The sequence below is a fragment of the Phoenix dactylifera genome, chromosome 1 (genome assembly GCF_051530095.1).
Source record: "Phoenix dactylifera cultivar Ajwa chromosome 1, Ajwa_hap1_PhDact_Kaust_v1.1, whole genome shotgun sequence".
Taxonomy (NCBI): Eukaryota; Viridiplantae; Streptophyta; class Magnoliopsida; order Arecales; family Arecaceae; genus Phoenix; species Phoenix dactylifera.
Genome location: NC_143190.1, coordinates 29,918,771 through 29,940,765, shown reverse-complemented (window position 1 = coordinate 29,940,765; position 21,995 = coordinate 29,918,771). Strand labels below are relative to the sequence as shown.

Genomic DNA, 21,995 nt, shown 5'->3' with positions numbered 1-21,995 from the left:
TCTCCAATTCTAAGCTCTTAATTTTGTTGTCATTATGGTCAGTAAAACCATCCCGAACTGCTTGATTGGAGGCATTCCGAGCCGTACCGGCTGCAGACCGGGACAGCTCCGATGAAAACGAGACCAGCAATGGAGAGAAAAAAGGAGAAGGAAAAAGAGAAAAAGAGAGATAAAGAGCGGGGGAGAGAAGAAGAGGCAGTAAGAGAGAGAAAGGTGGAGGTCGGAGAGCCACCGCACGGATGAGGTGGAGGCCATTGAGCTGCGGAAGAGGGACTCTCCTTCCCATCTCCTATTTCATTCGAAACATGGGTGGTGGTCTCTTTTATTTTTATAATTTTTAAGTGAAAGTCGATAAACCCATTGCTGGCTCCACTTAATTTTTTTATTTAAAAAAAATAAAAATTTAGTGAAGTCAACAATGGGTTTGCTGACTTTTACTTAAAAATCATAAAATAAAAAAAAACCACTCCAGGTCCTTGTTTAGAACAAAACAAGGGACCGAAAGCAGAACTTCTCCTTTGCCTCTTGCGTAGCGGTTTTTCGGCCCTCCGCTGGCTCTTTACCGTCCTCCCTCGACCTCCTCTTTTCTCTCTCTTTTTTTCTCTCTCGTTATTGCTCTCTCCTGCCTCTTCTACTGTGTCAGTATAGGCCCGGCACAGCATGGTGCGCCTTGTATCGACTCCTGCTGTTAGGCAATTGATCCGGAGCTCGGTACCGATATAATAGATACTGGTTGTCATGCTATCATTTCATTATCTCAAATCCATGGCTGTTATCCAGTCCAAATAAGCTATAAGATGTACTGATTAAGATGGAGGCTATGTTTCAGTTATCCAGCCTACACTGTCTCCTTTCTTTTTGTTTTTAAATTGTGCAAGTGTCTTTCCCTCTTCACCTTTCTAAGATGTGCACCATCATCCTTCTCACATAGCTCATTTTTGTTTCCACAAAATAAGGGGAATGAAAAGTGGAGGGTAAGAAGGTTGGTGAACGTATGAAAATTAAAGTGATTTATTATAATAGCGACTTTGCTACATAAGATAACAAATGATTTTCCGAAAATTCTATTTTCAATATGCAATATAAAAATTATTTGAGCTATACTAGAAATAACACTGGTGACTAGTTAGAAAAAAAAAAAAAAATCATCGAGAGGGTGGTGGGAATTTGGAGTTCTTCAAGTTTTCTTCTTTTTTCTGGATTTCCGTGCAATGCAATCGTATAAAAGAAAAATTACATGAGCTTACTAGGTAAAGAGTTCAAGTTATGCTTCGGCCGGTTGTGACAAACTATACCAGAACCGCATTAGAAAGCTATAAAAGCACATAGTTAAGCTATGCTGAACCATGCTCAAGTTGTACCCCGAACTTCATCCAACCTCCAATGCTGGACAAAGAAGTTTAGCTATGCATCCTGGGGAATAGAAGGGTGAAAAATCTCAACCAAAAGTATCAATAATTGTTTCCCAATTGGCAAGGCAAGAGAATATAGCTGCGAAACGAGAGGATAGATTTGATCGACAGGGTGATGGTTCATTGATGTGATGTCACATCAAACTACATATCATATGGAGTTAGGGGTGGCAATCGGGTCGGGTTGGACATAAACAGGTCGGGTCAGATGCAGGTCGGGTCAGAAAATTATAAACCTGAACCCGACCTGTTTGTTAAACAGGTCAGGAAATTACAATCTAAACCTGACCTGTTTATTAAACGGGTAACCTGACCCGACCCGTTTAACCTGTTTAATAAACAGGTCAGAAATTATGTTTAACCCGACCCGACCCGTTAAACAGGTAACCTACTAACCTGTTTGCAGTTTGCCCTCCTCTTTCTCCGCCACCTCCAGAAATGCCTTGACTGAGAGTTGAGACCCTTCTCCTGCTCCTTGCTATCGACCGGGGGCTTAGATTGAGCTCGGGATCTGCCATTAATTTGCTGGTCGAGGCGGAAGGAGACGATCTTGAGGGTGGCGAGGAGGGATTCGAGCGTGGAAGCGGAGGCGCTCGAGGACGGAGAGGGAACTGGTGGGGTTGGCCCGGGGTCCGACAGGAGGGGCCGCTCGCGGCCGTGAATGGCGACGCTGGGGTCGGCGGCGGCGGCCTCCAGAAAGGGTGCGGTGCTGCGCCACCGCCACATCGCCATTTTGCGTTGCGTCGGTGATGATGAAAGTGGCAGACACGATGGGTGGAGGGGAAGGGGGAGGACGATGGTGGGGGGGTGGGGGAGAGCCGGAACTAGAAGTTTCCCTTTTGGCAATAAAAAAAAAGAACTAGAGGTCCCTCTTACCGGAGTCGATGGGATCGTCGTTGCTGTCGTCGGACGAGGATTCATCCTCGTCGGAGTCGTCGGAGTTGCCGGCGAGGCCGCGGAGTTGTCGAAGAGATGGATCCCCATCGGCCATCGCAGAGCGGAGAATGCATCTAGGCCTCTAGGGTTCGATCCCCAATCCCCACGCGGAGCGGAAAAGCCGAAAAGGAAATGCCGAGGGGAGGGAGGAGGTTGGAAGCCGGCTTGCGGGGGCGGAAGAGGAGGTCGGGGAGGCGGGAGGGGTCGTCGGCGCCGTCGGAGTGGTCGGAGGCGGCGGGCTCGAGGGTGGGGTTCAGGTTGAACTGAACCGAAAAAAAAAGGGCAGCGGTGCCCAGGTGAACAGTGAACTTAGAGAGAACTCAAAGAAGGTTTTAAATGGGTGACTGATGGGTCTTTGTGAGCTGTGGCACTTATCCAATCTGACCCATATATTAAACAGGTTATTAAACGGGTTATACAGGTTAAACGGGTTAGACATCTTAAATCTGTATCCGACCCAATTAATAAATAGGTTAAATGGGTCAACCTGTTTATGACCCGAATCCGTTTAAGCCAAACCCAAACCTGTTTATGGCGGATCGAACACGGGTCGGGTTGGTGGGTCGGGTCATATTTTGCCACCCCTATATGGAGTTTGTCAAGTTGTTTGGGTCTCCTGGCCTTTTCCTTCGACACCAGCTACAATGCGCTTTTCACATTACGTTACATACTTTCTGGACAGCTAATAAATTTCAAAAATTTGGATTAGTGTATATATGATCTTTGAAGCGAAACTTCATGGCCAACCGAACCATTTACTTGCAGTGATCTATCCTACTAAAATGTTGCATAAAAATCCACGGTCTAAAAAATTTTAAAGTATAAGAGAGAGAGAGGATTTTATTTTGAATATTTGTAACGCGCATATCAAGCTTGGTTGGGAGAAGTTTCTCCGATAAATGCATCATCCTATTAACCCAATTTATTCAGCTAATTCATGATTTTCAATTGCCAAATTTCTGGTGTTTCGAAGTTGTGCCCCCTCACTTGCTCACTTGTTAAGTTTTAAAGCGTGTAATATACCTGCTAAAGTTGTGTTTGACATTGTTGTCACTTTTTTTAGGAAAAAAAATTGAAAATAAAAATTCTATTTCTATTTTTTTAAAATTTCTAACAATAGAAAAAAAATGTTTGGTTCAATTTTTTTTCTTTTTTCAAAAAAAAATAAGGGCCGGCATCAAGGAAGAGGGAGGGGGGATAGGGCCGCTGACATGATCACGGATAAGGAAGAGTTTGATATCGGACAGAGAGACAACTGAGGAAGCGGCAAAAGGAGAAGGAGTAGGAATGAGGCTGACGATGTAGCTAGAGAAGAAGGATACCTTGGCATTGAGTGAAGAACGATATTATCTACGTGCGCCAACTCAAGCAATTAAGGATGAGGCCAGGGAAGAGGGATATCTTGGCATTGAATGAAGAGCGATATTATCTGCATGCACTAACTCAACCAAAGTTTAGCCCTAGAATGATCCACCATCAACATGCAAGAGGCGAGAGAGAGAGGTCGACTACCTAAAATTTCCAAATGGAGGAGAATTTGGCGTTCCATTTCTTTCGCCATTATATTTCTCAAGAAAAGGTAGATGTGTGTCCAGCTCTGTTTTAGGTCAGCTAAAAGATATCCACTAACAGTATGATATTTTTAACTACATACTTGGGAGCCATAAAGCAATGAATTCATGGATGCACAAAAAAGCATGCATTAGGTTCCTCTTCTTTGTTGCACATAAAGAGCATAAAGCTAAGCAGAGCTTCCACTTAACCCTCAAAGTACACCAGTGCACAAGGTGCAAACCAATCCAATGAAAAAATTAACTACACCTTAGCATAAACGAAAAAGATTTTCTATTTCATCCATCAAATCCACACGGTGCCAACCAATGCAATGAGAACAAGAACATCACTCAGTGCCGTGGTTATCTTATAAGCTCCTAATATGTGTACAATCTGTTGGTTCCAAAGGGTTCAAATACTTAAAACAACTCATGAAATAACAAACATTAATTCACCTTAACTCTAATAAAAATGACAATTGTATCTCACTGCAAATTAAGCTGAGCAAAGTTAAAGACTAGAATTGCACTGAGGTCATTAACAGTGTCACCTTCTCTTCAACATGGGTATCAGATTTACTACCACAACAAGGATAACTGAAGTGATATTCCAGTTGATGGCAATCCAGTTTTCACAAAAGAATGAAGTACATTGAATCAACTGCTTTTTTTAATCTAGCCACCGAACCACTACCTCATGTTTGGGTCATTAAGCAACATTCCAGCTTCATAATGAAGATTCAAGTCATAATGCATGCTTTCAATTGTTATGTTCCATCTATCAAGAATGGTGACTGCAGCATGTTCTATATGGTTCAAAGCTGTGTACAAACCTCCCCGCCTCTCAATATTACCAAGAACACCACCCCAAGATAACACTCTTGCAAGATCATTGCCAGTACCAGCTGGAAGAATTGCAACAGGGGGTGGGCATACAAAATTTTGCTTGTCAATCGCATCTAGAACCTAACGCACCGTGCCATCTCCACCACAAACAAGAACCCTGAAACAAGGTACCTTTCTGAAGAAAGAGAGACCCATCTCCGGTCCCTGATCCCTACTCAACTCAAATACCTGAAAGAAAAAGAAGTCAATGACAGAAAGACTTGATTGAATCAGTTCAGGCTGGCAGGGTTTCATACTATCAAACTCAAATCTCAGATCTTTATTAGAAAGTGAGGTTCCCACGTATCTGCTAATAGGAGCTCGTCAGTGAAAAGTTCAAACTCCAATTTCTAGGTTGACTTGCTTTGAGCTGAGTTGTTTTGAGCATAGGTAAGAGGATACCTTAATAAATTCTTTACAAAGCCACTGAAAGGCAAATGAATGACCTTTTTCTACCATAATACATATCGAGAGAGACACGCAGACCGAGAGTCAGCAAAAATATGTATGGCATACAATGTTTTGATTTTGATTTATAGTCAAAAGCATCCTACAAAAATTCCAGTTTATGTATTTAAGATTTAAATCATGATCAATTCTGTGGATTCTTAATTTAAATGGTCGATTTTATGTCTGACTGACCCATAAAGAACTTCATACAATTTAACAAATGTTGCAGATTCTTAATATACATATCCCACCTACACACACATACAGAGAAAAGTAGAAAGGAAAAATGCTGAAGGAGGGGTGTTGAGCTAATATCCTACTGGGAGAATTTGAAACTAGATTTTTCTCAATGTTGCATTATTCAAATTGAGAATCCACTCCTATGACCATGCTCTATAATATTTAAAATACCCATGAACTAAGAATGATACATTGCTCAAGTTTCTTGCGCATGCACCGAATGATCATAAAATGGATAATGATTTTTGCGTTAGGCAAAAAACTAGATAGTAGGCAAAAAAAAAAAAAATCAAGCATCCAAACAACTGATCATGCTCTAATAAATAAACTCATCCATAAAACAATTCAACAGGTATCTATGCTCCTAAACCAAAAATTACATCAAATATAGTATCTTAACCTAAAAGCCTTATCTTTTCTATGACCAATCAATGCTTATGTAGAAAACCTGCAAAGGAGGAATTTTGAATTTCTGATTTTTCTAAGCATTATATATGTTGGAGATCATGCCATGGTGTCAATTTTCACTTTAATTTGACATCATTGAATTTGCATTTCAGAATTCAATCTAAATTATACTGGTAAATTCTGGCTAAATTCTACATGCATAAAAACATACAGATACATAAGTAAGAAAATATAAATTAACAAGTAGCAAAAAATGCTTTGCAAAGTAATTTTTTTTCATTAATTGAACTAAAATTTGATTATAATTTTTTTTTGCTTGGAAAGTCAACAATCATGCAATTAAATAGTTAATTTAAACCAAAAGACAACATAACACACGAATTATGAGGGAAAAAAAAACTTATATACCTCAAAGAGGCAATTATACACAATTGGTTCTAGAATCCGTCCAAAAATGTAAGTAGCATATTTACAGAACTGGAAATCAACTCACCAGTCACCACTGGAACATATGCATAAGAAAGTAATTTACATCTATACACTAATGAATGTCCCAATGTTGAAAGAAAATGTCATGACTCTGCAAGTAGATGAAGAAGATTGTTAGGAACACCAAACTGTACAGGATTTAGAAGAATGTTTAAATGGAGCCTTACTGAATCTCCACGTTGGGCACCACTTCTCTTGTTGATGAAAACAAGTAATGGCCTAGCATCAGGAGGCAACTCACTCAGTTCATATCTCTGATTGCTTCCTACCCGAGCGTCATTGCATTGAGTGAATGATGTGTTTTTCCCTGTAATTGATCTTACATGCACATTGCCATCACTTTCACCTCTTTAATGTATAGATTATGTTACATCATCATAGTGCTCATCATTTTCATGAGAGCCCTTTAGTGTTTGATGACCATCTCCTCCGCTCTCCATGGATGAGTCTGTGGCACCAGTACTGTGAGCTGAGTCAATAGTCAATTCAGAGCTTTGCTTATACATTTTACTATGACTCCTGGTACGTTCCCGTACTGTTAATGCCAACTCATTTGCACCATGCGTTAGAGAGCTCAAAAGCCCACCAGTTCCAGTTCTGTTCAAGTCCTTTACAAAAAGAGGTGATAAGATAAGCCATTTAAATGGACCCAAATCACAAATGTCACCTGTTTCTTTTGTAAAGCTGGCATGGCAATCGACATGTACTAGCTGTTGACACCACATACAAGACCAAATTGGAAAGCTACCAAGGAAAGATCCAGTACAAGGTTCTTCACAATAACTACAAAAAGAAATTTCTTCAGGGCGGTCAGCTATTTCTATCCACTGCACAGCCCATTGATGGATGACATGTTCAAGACCAGCCATAGACACACATTTACAATCCTTATGTGAATTTGAAGAGCAATTCAAGTGCACAGCTGCACCACAAACATCGCAGCGGTGAATGCTCTGCCCAGGCAATGGTGATGGTGAAATGGTCTCTAGACATGCACAGCACTTTAGACCTTTTACGCAAGAAGCAGACTCTATTTTCCAGAAATGGGTGGCAACAAGAGCTTTATGTTTTGATTTCAGATTCCTTCTAGACCTTGCTTTAATAGCTTTCATCAAGCTTAAAGTAAAATTTCGCTTCAGTTGATTGATACTGTAGAAAATCGTTAAAATTCCAACTAAGGCAGCAATAAGGCAAGCAAAAAAGAAGATCCAAGATTCTGCTGCATCAGATGGGATGATGTTCCATTTATGATGCGACATCCTATATTTTTCTCCATGGTCATCCATTCCTCAGAAAACTCAGAGGCAAGAGAATCACCAGCTGAAATGATATAGAAAGTAATTGTGCTTGAGAAATGCTGAAGAATTTTTGAATCAAAGGACAAAGATCATAGCTATAGTAAACCAGGATGAAGATGAAGCAAAAATTATCATTGCCAAATTCTTTTATGAGTTATAGATATAAGCATAATACAGAAACTGTCTTAATCAAAATTAACAGCTTTGATAAAATTACAGTTAATCAACCATCAATTCCCATTTATCTTCCTATTATTTTTTTATCCACCGTATACACATTAGTTGGTTAAATCCGTAGAATTTAAAGATACACAATTTTTCTTCTAAAGTATGTGTGCCAACATGAAAGCTATTCCAAATTCAACATCACACATTTAAAAAATCATTCGATTTTATGAAACGATATCTCATTTTCATTCCCAGGAAATTAAAAACTACTTGGGATAGAAAAAAGAGAATTAAGAAAAGAATCATTAAGCCATTATGCAGGGTACTTTCTTTATATCTCCAACTAGGATCAAAATCAACATGATGGATGGAAGCTTTCTACACTCTAAATAACTATATGGACTAACAATTCCGCTCCTCCATAATAAGGTAATTATGAGCGAAGTTGTTATAAATTCCAAAAGAGCCGTTCGTGGGAGCTTAAAGCTTTTAGTTTTGATTTTGACTGGACCAAAAGATATATTACAGTTTAGCAGTTTCAAAATAAAAAAGTTTTGATTAAAATTAGGAAAAAAATCAAAAATAAAGAAAATTAAACAAGTCAAAAAAAGGATAACTTGACAACATTATAGAGTACATCATAGTTTAATATTTGTGGATGTATCATTTCTTTGTGTTGCACTAAAACAATTATAAATTCAATTTTAAATGTTTAAAAGATCATGTTCAGAAGGAATATATTGTTCTAGTTTAACGTAGTCTATGGTGATACAAATGCCTATGACATTGAGATCTATAATAGCCAAACTATATCAAAAATCTTATATTTTATCAAAATCTTACATTCCCCACCTAATCTCTTTAGGTTCTAATGTCATTACTTCCAAATCTTGTTAAAATATGCAAACCTCAAATTTAATGTGAAGAAAATGCATGTTGGCATCTAGAAAAATGGCAATGATTAGCATAAACAACTGATGTAAACAACAAATTTGGCCCCGTAAGTTAGTTCTGGCCACAACTTTTGAAAAGTGCAATAGTTTTAGACTGGTTCCAGAGAAAATCAAAATTAAAATGTTTTAGTTTCAATTTCAGAATTTTGAAAAGGCAAAACTCCAGACCATGTCCAAGAGGCATAAAGTGGTCTGTACAGGTTCAAGAAAAGTTTGGTTAACATTGTAAGGTAAAATGGTTATATTATCCCCGAGAATACCAATTGGCTCTCCAAAAACGATTCCAACATGTAGAATGGTGGATCAGGGGACACTCAGGACATTCTTTTGCCTTTGTGATACCAAAATTTTAAGACAATGTAGGTGATAGACAAGTGGCCAGGCTGCCAGGGGGCTGCCAAGAGCCCAGTTGATAGCAGGCACCCAAAGGTCAAGGTAGCCAAAAATAATACATTCCAAAACCAATAAATATCGTAAACATGCAAAAAAAGGAATGCTTATACTCCAAAAAATGAATGTCAAATAAGATGTATGAAGTTAATGGAAGCACCTTAAGGCATGCACCCATACAGTTCTTAGGCTGCCTCACCTGGGCAACCAAGTTGGCAGCTTTTAAAACAATGTATTCTACATTCTTGAGTATCCTTCTCACTGTCATTATTTTCATGTAGGCTTTCACAAAGATTATATTCACTAGGACCCTTGCGGATGAGAGATTATCTAAAAGCTCAGTGAAACACACAATGTTTCCACAGCACACACAAAAACAAACAAGCATACCTTCTCCAAGCCTCTCCTATTCTCTCTATTAAAATATTTTCATAACACTGGGTCATCCTTCCTATTCTCTCCAAGCCTCTCCACAGCTCTCTTTCTTAAAACAGTGACTTACATACACCTATGTCTTCTTTCTTAGCTAGAAGCCTAGAACCTTTATCCGATTCCACTAACTGAAGATATAAGCATCTAACAGCCATGAGAATGATATCTCCTCCTATAAACCATTATAGACATTTTCTACTGGTATATCAAGATATTAACCGTAACGCAGATAACTCCCATAATCATAACATTTGCAAAACTTCAGTAATTTGATCTGAAACCAAATTATTAACTAGTAAGTGCGACTACAGCACATATAAAGGAATGGGTATTGGATTTTTTTTTTTTAATTAGGGTCGAGGAAAGCAACAAGCCAGTTGGATCCATCACTAAATCCAATCATTGTCACTGATTTCTACCTCAAAAACAGCACAAATCAATGGCTTCACTGAAGGAAAAACAAAACAAAAAAAGGGTACGGCGAGAAATAGGGAAGAGATCTTACCAAAACTATAGGAGAAAACCCCGAAAGGCTTTTGGAGGAGATGGATTCGACGGAAATGTCCCCGAAATCGAAATCAAAATCGTTGGAAATAAAACACCCCAAGCTTTCCCCCGTCCCCCTCCGCCCTCTTTCTCTCGCTCTTATGGGGGCGTTTGGAAGAGATCTAAGATCTCATCCGAATGCTGTGGTGATTTGATCCTGGTGATCAAAGATCAGTAAGCCATAGTTCAGTGATTAAAAATCACCATATATCCATGAGTAACTTGTTTGGTATGGTACAAAAATTCAAGATCACTGACTACATAATACCACAAATACCCTTGATATATCTTAGATAAATTTTTTATGTATTTTTAATTTTCATGAATTAAAAATATAAGTCAATATACTAATTCCTATAATACCTTCATAATTTTGTCACATAGTCTACTTTAAGTAGCCTTTATCATATATTTATTAATCATATAAAATATATTATAATAAAATATTAATATATTTATCAATATATTAATTATTAATATATTCTATAAAAATATATTTATTACTCCTATAAATTATTAATCTTATAAAAATATGTTATTTTTTATTTTAGAATTAATATTTTATTTATACTTATAAAATATTTTTTTAATACTAATAATTATTTTGATTAGAAAAATAAGATAAATAGAAGTAATATAGTAATATATTAAATATTTTCATTATATAAATATAAAATATAATAATATATTTCTACTAGAATTTAAAATTATTCTTCAATAATAATAAGATAATAATATGATTAGTAATATATTATAATATAATATATATCATTAATATAATATATAATATTAACATAATATATATATATATATATATATATATATATATATATATATATATATATATATATATATATATATATATAAAACATTGACATAATATATTGATGGTATATTGATATATCAATTTTTTTGCTAATTTGAGGGGTATTTTTGTCTTTAACTTTCAACCCAGGATTATTGCCCTGGGGTGATCTTGGATTCCCGATAGGGCTGTTAACGAGCCGAGCCGAGCCCGAGCCTCCGCAGGCTCGGCTCGGGCTCGGGCTCGGGCTCGGGCTTGTGAAGCTCGTTTGCCCGAGCCCGAGCCCGAGCCCGAGCGACGAGCCCGAGCCCGCCCCATCCCCAGCCCCATCCGGCCATCCCCGTCCCTGTCTCCGTCGACCGTCGGAGAGAAGAACGAGCAGCCGCCAGCCGAGCTTAGTTCCGGCGGTTCGTCGGAGATGAATGAAGGAAGGAAAGAGAAGAAGAAGAGAAGAAGGATAGAAAGAAATTAAAAAAAAGGAGAAGAATGACTCACCTTCTTCTTCTGAGACGAACGAAGGGCGGCGGAGGGAGCTCGGATCTGGAGAGCTCGCGGTCGTTAACAGCCCTAACGACCGGTGCCTTCTTCTGAGACGAACGAAGGGCGGCGGAGGGAGCTCGGATCTGGAGAGAGGGAGAGGGAGAGACGAACGAAGGCGACTCAGAAGAAAGAAATAAAAAAAGAGAAGACGCACCTCGTCGGCCGGTGCCTTCTTCTGAGACGAACGAAGGGCGGCGGAGGGAGCTCGGATCTGGAGAGCTCGCGGTCGTTAACAGCCCTAACGACCGGTGCCTTCTTCTTCTGAGACGAACGAAGGACGGCGGAGGGAGCTCGGATCTGGAGAGCTCGCGAAAGCGACGATCGCCGGTGGAGGAGTCGGCAAAGAGGGGAAAAGAGAGAGGGGAGTGTTGCCCAGTAGATACAACCCAAGAGGGGGGATGAATTGGGTCTTTTAAAACTTTTATGCTACTTCTAAAACTTTTTGATTTACTATGCTAAGTTGTATAGATGCACAGTGAAAGTTAAACTTAGCAAGGGTTTGATGTATAGACTTCGACTTGATTAAATATGCTTGCAACTAAAGGATGTGCGGATAAGAATTAAGCAAGCAATTTATCTAAGTAAGTAAGTGTGTTAGTTAGACAATAACTAGAGGCATTACAAACACAAAGGACATATAGTGGTTCGGTGCACCCCAGCATCTACATCCACTCCCCAAGACCTCTTGGAAATTTCACTATAATCCTACCGATTACAGCCGGTTGTTTTACAAGCTCACAACCCAACTTGTTGTTCTACGAGATCACAACGAACTCGGTCGGTTTTCACAGGCTCACCGACTCGAACCAACCGATTGTTTTCACGGGCTCACAATCCAACCCGGTTGGTTTTCCCAAAGGCGCACCAACCACAACCTTACAACGTTGGTTTTTCCCTTTGGCTCACCAACAAACCTTAACCCCTTGATTCAATCCCTTGATTGAATCAAGTTACAAGATATTAGAATAAAGGTTTAAAACAAATCAAAGCTTCTTAAACAAGCAAATATAACAATATAAACAATAGAACCCGCAAGAACCCTTTTAGCCGTTGGAAGCGTGGGAGATGATGGTTCTTTCGATGTGGATCGCGTTGGCTTGAATGTGAGCTTTGAATGCCAAACGGGAGAGAGTAGTTGAGCACGAAATCTGTTGGAAAACTTGAAGGCGCTTGATTTCTTCACTTGAATGCACTAACTCTCTTGAACCTCTTTTTCTCTCTTCTCTCTTGAATGATCTTGTATTGGGTTGGTAAGAAGATGTTGAGAAGCACTTAAGAGGTCCCTTTTATAGCCCCAAAAGCAAATATAGCCGTTAGACACAAAAAAGAGACGTTTGAAATTCAAATCAAACCTGAAAAAGTTGTTAGTCGCGTCCCAGGCGCTCCGGGGACGTCTCCGCGCTTTACGGGGACGTCTCCGCTTGTTTGCGCTTTTTGCATGGGGACGACTCCGCTTCTTCGGGGACGTCTCCGCGCTCCGGGGACGTCTCCGCGCTTTACGGGGACGTCTCCGCCGTTATATCTCCGAAAAACAAGTCTTCTGGAATTCTCTGAGAGAGTCGTCTCCGCTATCTAGGGGACGACTCCGCTGGTCTGCTTTTTACTTGCGGGGACGACTCCGCAGGTACCGGGGACGTCTCCAGACGTGCCAGTTCTTCCTGTTTGTGCCAGAGACGTCTCGGAGACAACCCGGAGACGTCTCGGCTGTCCCTGAACTTTTTCTTTCATCTCAAAAATTCTTCAATAAGTTCTTAAAAATCATGGGAACTTGCCTAGACATTTCTTAACAATATTCTTAATTAACCAACTGAAATCCTCAAATAACTTGTTAAGATAAAGGGAATTATGCTCTAGTGTTTTGTATTCATCAAAATCCATTAGAGGGTCAACAATCTCCCCCTTTTTGATGGTGACAAAACTTGGAGTATGTGCAATATAAAATATATTGTGTTCTAGGACTAATGCATAGCTAAGTTGCATGAAGTAGTAAACATAAATATTTAAAACATACTTCATGATAATGCTTTAGATTTAATCAGCTTAACACAATCAACCTATTTCAGTTTAAGCTGAGTTGGTATTCAATATAAAATACAAAGCATTATGAGCATATACTTAGATATTTCTCCCCCTTTTTGACAACATCAAAAAGATAGTGGAACATTAAGCACAAAGATAAGAATACTCAAATATTTCTTTTTCTTATTGTACTCTGATTTGCATGTCAAGTTATTGCAAGAATATGAATCATATAACTCAAGGCAATAATGTTAGAAAAAGATTAATGAGCATAGATCAGAGCCAATTAAGATAATTCCAGAGCAGAACACATCGAATGTGATTTCAAGAAATTTTCTAATTTGATACCACAGATAGTTTTCTAATCAAGTGTAGGTGGAATCTTCCTTAGGTTAATTCAAGAAGTACCACAAATGATATTCAAGGAAAGCACGAATGGAAATCTGACCTCTCTTCAATAATAAGTGGGAAAGCTTGTTCATTTAAGACCTTTTGCCCAATCTATTAAGTATTTTATCAATAGGAGAGCAATTCAATTGATTTTCAGAGTAAAAGATCAAAACTTATATATTTGAAAGACATATCATCCTGTTGGATCATTAATTCTTAATGACTTCAAAGTTCTTTTATGATAATAAGAGCATTGGGGCACAAATACCAAAATATGAATTCATGCAATTTTTGATACATCTTAGAGCTCTTTTAAAGACTTTCTTTTATTTTTTTTTTTAGAGAATAAGCACAATTTGATACATAAAATAATGAATTGGCACAAAATTGAAGTTCTAAAGAGCAAGCCAATTAGGACTCATTAGTGAAGTTCAAAAATAGTTTTTCTAAGAGATACTCAAGAAAATTTAACACATTATTCTCCCCCTTTTTCATTAAATTAGAGGCTCTTAAAATTTGCAATTTGGTTCAAGAGTGATGCATGAGATATACTAACCAAATAACACGCCTCAAGGTGTATCATAAAGATTTTCAGATTTAAATTTCAGATGATACATATTGGAGAGTATTAGGATCACTTTTCATTTAGTATTCTTTCCCTCTCCTTTAGTTATAGATTTATGCGATTAAGTTCCATAAGATCTTTCCTTCTGAAATTTTCTTTCTCCCCCTTAATTGATCATTCCATTTTAAGAGTTTAGAATTTGTAGATAATGTTCAATAAAATTATCAATCTCAAAAATATGTTTTCTATAAGTTTCAGCTTATTTTCATAAGACTCAAGGTTTGAGATAAGACAACCTTTATAGAACTCATCTTAAGGTATAAACTTATAATTAAAGCATGTATTGCAATATAAGGATGTTCATCAAAATCAATCCATAAAAATCAAGGTATGCATCAAATTAAAGTAACTTTAGGATAAGATATCTAAAGCTCCCCCTCAAAAGATGCATTCTTCTTTAATCATTCTTTTCTTTGGTTGAATTTCAGAATTTAATAATAAACGTGAATAAAACTGAAATTCTATGTTATCGAGAATGTAGAGTGATCTAGAATTATTCAAAATTTATAGTATTCACTCTATATATATATATTCTGATGATAGTTTCTAAGAATGTAGGAGAGAAAAACATATAGATGATCATTGAGGTATGTGTATTTATAGAACTCAATTTCTTAATCACAGTTCTTCAGCAATGTATACATGAAGCTCAATAAATTTTTTAAATATTAAAATAAAGTCATATATTTTAAAAATATTTACTTGCAATCAAGATCATCGTAAGACACATCATTTGAATCAAAATTAGTATACTTTGAAGGTAAGAAATGATATGTTTCGGATGCGTATCGGAGCAATCAAAATAAATTCTGTTTTTCTTACATTAACATTTTATTTAGTAATCATATGGAGTTTAAACTTTTATACAAAATCGGATTCTGAATTACATAGGATTTTCAATAGAAGCTTTCTAAGTCATAATATGAGATATGTATCTTTCACAATGTAGCTCATCTTAAATTGTTACGATTGAAAAATACATATTTCAATAACATTAAAACACTTTCAGAATCTTTGTGTTTAATTTTGAGTTTCGATACAAAATAAAGGATATTTTAACAAGTATTAGGACATTATGTATCAAAGTTAGGCAAGTAGAAAGATAGATCAATATCAATTTATTTTCCCTAAATAGAGATGTTCTTCTCTTCTCCTTTCTACAATTTTATTTAGCTTTCAGATTTTAACAATGATTGTGAATGACAAATCTGAAATTTCTTTTCAATAAAACTAAACAAAAGATGTTATGTAGCAATTCAAACATTCAATCAAATTGTCCAAGTATGAAACATTACAAAATATTGAGAATCCATAAATCAAGACATCATACCATATGCAAAATATACCATGTGTTAAGTCATGCATTAAAATACTAAGTACAAGAATGTCAAGGATCAAAATCAATTCTTTTCAAATAAACTCCCCCTATTTAAATATAATCTTGCAATGATTTCATCCTTAAAGTGTGTTTTCAAGTGATTAAAAATTTGACTTAATTCTACTTTCATTTACTTTATTTTTCATTTATAACTTTCTTATGCTTTATACTCTATTTGCTCCCTATCCGGTGGAGTTGGGAAGGGGCACGAGGTACTACAACTAGCCTCCCTCTTGTGCCGTCCCTAATATGCCCTACACCGAATAGTTGGGTCAAATAGTGCCGGGTACTACCACTAGCCTCCCCATTGGCACCATCCCTATGATGAGCAATATAGAAAGGTTAAAATGTTTACTTCAAAACCTCCCTGTTTAAGTGTAATTAATTATGGATTTTATCCCTTCCAAAAGAATGCTCACACAAGTCTCACAAATGTGTCGAATATATTAAGTTTGTTTTGCTTTTCCTTCAGGTTGAAGTGTTTGCCTCTACTTGGATTTTACTTCTCTTGAATAATATCCATTTTCTTTTCTTTATCTCTCTCTCTTTTTGTTATTCTCAAGTAATTTTCATGAGAGAGCAGAATAGAGAATTAATCTTACATATCATATATATGTATATCATGCAAACAATATTTTCATTATGCTCAAGGTTTCATAACTTCTCACAAGTTATTTTACATCAACATTTTAAGCATATACTTGTGTATTTCATGGTTATGACATAGGCAAAGATATATTTTAGTTTGGGCAAACCATGAAATAATTTCTAAAAGTATAAGTCAGTCAATACACATATAGACATGATATCAAAAATTAATAATTAAAGAATTTAATCATGCCATAATAAGATTTAAGTTACTGACTTTGCTCAACTAATTTGTGAGAAAGGTATCTAAATTACCTATTCATTATATGTTCTTCAAGCCAAACTAGATTTCTTATGTGTGAACTTTTGGCTGAAGAAGATCCTCTCTCTTGTTTGCATGTGAATGTTTAGTGTATCTTACATGAAGATATCCTTCAAGTTGAAATTTCTCATTTTTCTTTCTTGAAGGAAGGTCATTAGTTTCTTTAAGATACGAAGCATTCATCCAACATATATATTTTTTTTAACTAGATGACTCAATATAAGATATGACAATAGTTGCATGTTGAGTCACTTTACTCAAGAGATTGCCTAAATATAAGCAAGCACATATCATTTGAACTAAAGAGATAGATTCATTAACCAAGATAGTTTAAGTCAATTTAGTTTAGATTCTATTTGCTTAAGATAATTATCAATAAGATATGTTAACTATGTTTTAATCAATTTATCTTAAACATTTGTTTCTATCAAAATTCAGATTATGATTTATTTGTTATCAATAAAATATGATTAATTAAAGTTAGATTGAAGTCTTGCACAAGGTCACATAATGAGCATACAATCTGGTCTACTAGCTGTAAAATAATTATTCTATCATGCTTCAATACAGCTTTAACACAATAGATCTACTTTGCTCATCCTTTTCAAATTCTACAAGATGGGGTCATAGATATACCTTCTTCATGCCAATCTTCTATAAGAGTTTTCTTGTGGACTAACGTTGGTCAATGAAGATCCCCTTTCCTGTTTGTCTTAATTTGGAGTTTGAGAGAAGATGTTAATTCATTCATCATATTTCAAACTCACTTTGCAATATAACTCTTCATTAGTAGAACCAAAAATGATGTCATCAATGCATACTTTGAGCAAATAAGATATCACAAATTCATCTTTTTGATGCATAGATTTATCACTATTACTTTCTATCAAAAAGGTTGCTTAAGCTTTTATATATCATGCTTTTGATGCTTGTTCTAAATCACATATTGCTTTATCATATATGTAATGTGTATTTTTAAATATGGTGGTTATTTTTCATAGATCTCCTTTTTAATGAAGTAACCACATAGGAGTGACTTCTACACATTCATTTGACAGAATATAAAGCTCATGAAGCAAGCACATGATAATGATGATCTTTACTTCTAATCATGCAAGAATCTTTATCAAGATCTATTTCCTCTTTTCTTGATTTAGTCTTTTAGTAGTCATCAATTTTTCTTCATTAAGTGCATATGTAAAAGATTAACCATATAATTTGATTTTAGTATTTTGATAATAAATCATTAGTCTCATAAAGAATAAAATGAATTAATACTTCTACAACTAGAATTTTTCATGAATGTTCTATATGCATTGCTTGATGAATGATATCCAAGGATAGAAGTATCTTTATCAGATTTGGCATTATTTTCATAATAACATGTACGACTGAAAAATATGAAAGATATGCAATGGTTCATTTTCCATTTTTCAGAAGATCAAAATTTTCATCAAAAATAGAAATCATATGTATGACAAGCAGTGATGATAGTCTTTTAAAAATTATTTAAGTAGATGACTATCATACATAATTGTCTTTTTCATTTCTTCAAGAATTCTATTAATCCTATTTTGCTTATGGTGTCCTTGGTGCTGAAATCATTGGATTTAATATTATTTTCTGTATAACCTTTATCAGGATTTTGGTTTTCAACACTGTGCCATGATACTCTTTATCTTCACAGTTTGGAAACCTTTATCATTTGAACCACTTTTACAAGATTTAGTAAATACAGAAAAATACTTCAGTTTTATTTTTCAAGAATAAATCCAATGTAAGCTTTTGAAAAACTTGGAGATGGAAACAATATCTTTAGATTTAGAAATGATTTTTGTTTGTTTCCTTAGTTAGCATGCATAGCAAAACTTTGACCTTTAAGTAGATAATCTAAGTAAGCCTATGGCAAGGTCTTTTGAGATTAAGTACATACTAGCATGAGTTGATTTTATATGCCAAGGATGGTTTCTTGGTATTCATAGTGCATATATTCAAAAGCATACCAAGTACACATTATCATATCTATGATCAATAAACAATAATGCCATGGATAATAACTCTCAATCAAGCATATAGAGAATTCATAGAGTTATTCTTAATAAATTGATTAATCATTTAGCAACTTATCCAATAGTGAGTAAAGTATACTAAAAAATGAAGAGATTTGATTATATTTCCAAAAGTATTTTCTATATCACAAAATTGATCACTACTAGCAAATCATATCAAATACTAAAGCACAAATAATGATGAGATGCAAGAATTACTGATTTCATTATTATTTTTTTTGTTAATAACTTTTTATGTTTCTTTATGTTCCATAGGTACCTTGGTACACCTATGTGTACATCCTCATTTTCTCATTTTGGGTACCCAAGCTTGCTTGAGTCCTTGAGAGTTAGGACATATGGTTCCTTTCGGAACCCATATCTGTTTAATAGTAATAACTTTACCATTTGATTTAATTATACTAGAACGATAGGTAAAGTTGTTATTCCCATCCTTTTCATTTTTGAAATAAGTTATCTTATTTAATGGTTTGCTTGATAAATTGATAACCTTTTTCTCTAGAGATTTATGGCTAAGTGAAGGAGTCAAGCTAAATTTTGATTTATCAAAATCAGCATGTTGGCTTTCAAACATCATTTTTAATCTTTCTGAACTTACAGTGAATTTGTTAATAAAACATCTTAATTGGTTAATTTCTTTACTTAAGTTTTGATTTTCTTTAATTAAGCTATGATTTTTCTGAATCAATTCTTCTGAAAATGACCTTAAGCTTTCATTTTCAGAATTTAGTTTCTTAAGATTTTTATTCTTTACAGATAATTTTCTACAATCACTATACAACTCATGAAAAGCATTTAATAATTCATCATAAGAGAATTCTTCTTGAAAATCATTTGAGGTAAGAGTAGATTCAGATTTTACCTTGTCTTCTTGTGCCATAAAGCACAAGTCAGTTACCTCTTGTAGTTTCTTGGAGCTAATATCATCATTGTTGCTCCTAACCTTTATTTTTTGGCTTGACTCTTTCTTGGTCAAGGCTTTCTTCCTTTTTATCTCTTTCTTCCTTTCTTCTTGCTTCCTCTTTTTCTTTGTCTTTAGGAAGCTGATTTGCCTCGGAGTCGACTCGGACCTTATTGGAGTCGACTCGACTAACTTGGGAGTCGACTCTGAGCTACTTGGAGTCGACTCGACTGAGGGAGATTCATCACCCTTTTCTGCAGTCTCATTGTTAGTATATAATTGAAGCATATGAGAGCTAATCTGAGATTTATCATAAATATTTTCTAAAGTATCCCAGATCTCCTTAGCAGATAAGCATGCAGAAATTTCATTAAACTTTATTTCTTGAATAGCACAATATAATATGTTCATAGCATTAGCATTTAATTGTGCTAAGTCCTTCTCATTAATATGAGAGAGTGTGTGAAGGTCATTTATTATGATTTTCCATAGATAGTAGTTTTGTGATTGAATGAAAATGCGCATGCGTATTTTCCAATGTGGGTAGTTTATACCATTAAACAGTGGAGGTGTATCAATTGATTGTCCTTCTCCTAGAAAACTATCTATTTGAGTTGTCATGATCTTTGGCTCTAGTCAGTTAAGACTACAAATAATATTTGAGCACCTGCTCTGATACCACTTGTTGCCCAGTAGATACAACCCAAGAGGGGGGGTGAATTGGGTCTTTTAAAACTTTTATGCTACTTCTAAAACTTTTTGATTTACTATGCTAAGTTGTATAGATGCACAGTGAAAGTTAAACTTAGCAAGGGTTTGATGTATAGACTTCGACTTGATTAAATATGCTTGCAACTAAAGGATGTGCGGATAAGAATTAAGCAAGCAATTTATCTAAGTAAGTAAGTGTGTTAGTTAGACAATAACTAGAGGCATTACAAACACAAAGGACATATAGTGGTTCGGTGCACCCCAGCACCTACATCCACTCCCCAAGACCTCTAGGGAATTTCACTATAATCCTACCGATTACAGCCGGTTGTTTTACAAGCTCACAACCCAACTTGTTGTTCTACGAGATCACAACGAACTCGGTCGGTTTTCACAGGCTCACCGACTCGAACCAACCGATTGTTTTCACGGGCTCACAATCCAACCCGGTTGGTTTTTCCAAAGGCTCACCAACCACAACCTTACAACGTTGGTTTTTCCCTTTGGCTCACCAACAAACCTTAACCCCTTGATTCAATTCCTTGATTGAATCAAGTTACAAGATATTAGAATAAAGGTTTAAAACAAATCAAAGCTTCTTAAACAAGCAAATATAACAATATAAACAATAGAACCCGCAAGAACCCTTTTAGCCGTTGGAAGCGTGGGAGATGATGGTTCTTCCGATGTGGATCGCGTTGGCTTGAATGTGAGCTTTGAATGCCAAACGGGAGAGAGTAGTTGAGCACGAAATCTGTTGGAAAACTTGAAGGCGCTTGATTTCTTCACTTGAATGCACTAACTCTCTTGAACCTCTTTTTCTCTCTTCTCTCTTGAATGATCTTGTATTGGGTTGGTAAGAAGATGTTGAGAAGCACTTAAGAGGTCCCTTTTATAGCCCCAAAAGCAAATATAGCCGTTAGACACAAAAAAGAGACGTTTGAAATTCAAATCAAACCTGAAAAAGTTGTTAGTCGCGTCCCAGGCGCTCCGGGGACGTCTCCGCGCTTTACGGGGACGTCTCCGCTTGTTTGCGCTTTTTGCATGGGGACGACTCCGCTTCTTCGGGGACGACTCCGCGCTCCGGGGACGTCTCCGCGCTTTACGGGGACGTCTCCGCCGTTATATCTCCGAAAAACAAGTCTTCTGGAATTCTCTGAGAGAGTCGTCTCCGCTATCTAGGGGACGACTCCGCTGGTCTGCTTTTTACTTGCGGGGACGACTCCGCAGGTACCGGGGACGTCTCCAGACGTGCCAGTTCTTCCTGTTTGTGCCAGAGACGTCTCGGAGACAACCCGGAGACGTCTCGGCTGTTCCTGAACTTTTTCTTTCATCTCAAAAATTCTTCAATAAGTTCTTAAAAATCATGGGAACTTGCCTAGACATTTCTTAACAATATTCTTAATTAACCAACTGAAATCCTCAAATAACTTGTTAAGATAAAGGGAATTATGCTCTAGTGTTTTGTATTCATCAAAATCCATTAG

At 36.3% G+C, this 21,995-nt stretch overlaps 1 pseudogene across 1 annotated transcript; it reads right to left on the bottom strand.

The window, feature by feature from the left end:
* Positions 1 to 4,178: 4,178 nt before the first annotated feature.
* On the bottom strand, positions 4,179 to 10,319 carry LOC103697051 (diacylglycerol kinase 1-like; annotated as a pseudogene). The gene is made up of 3 exons (XR_015986114.2): positions 10,120 to 10,319; positions 6,496 to 7,693; positions 4,179 to 4,975 (listed from the first exon to the last, which is right to left on the bottom strand). The product of XR_015986114.2 is annotated as a diacylglycerol kinase 1-like (transcript).
* Positions 10,320 to 21,995: the final 11,676 nt, after the last annotated feature.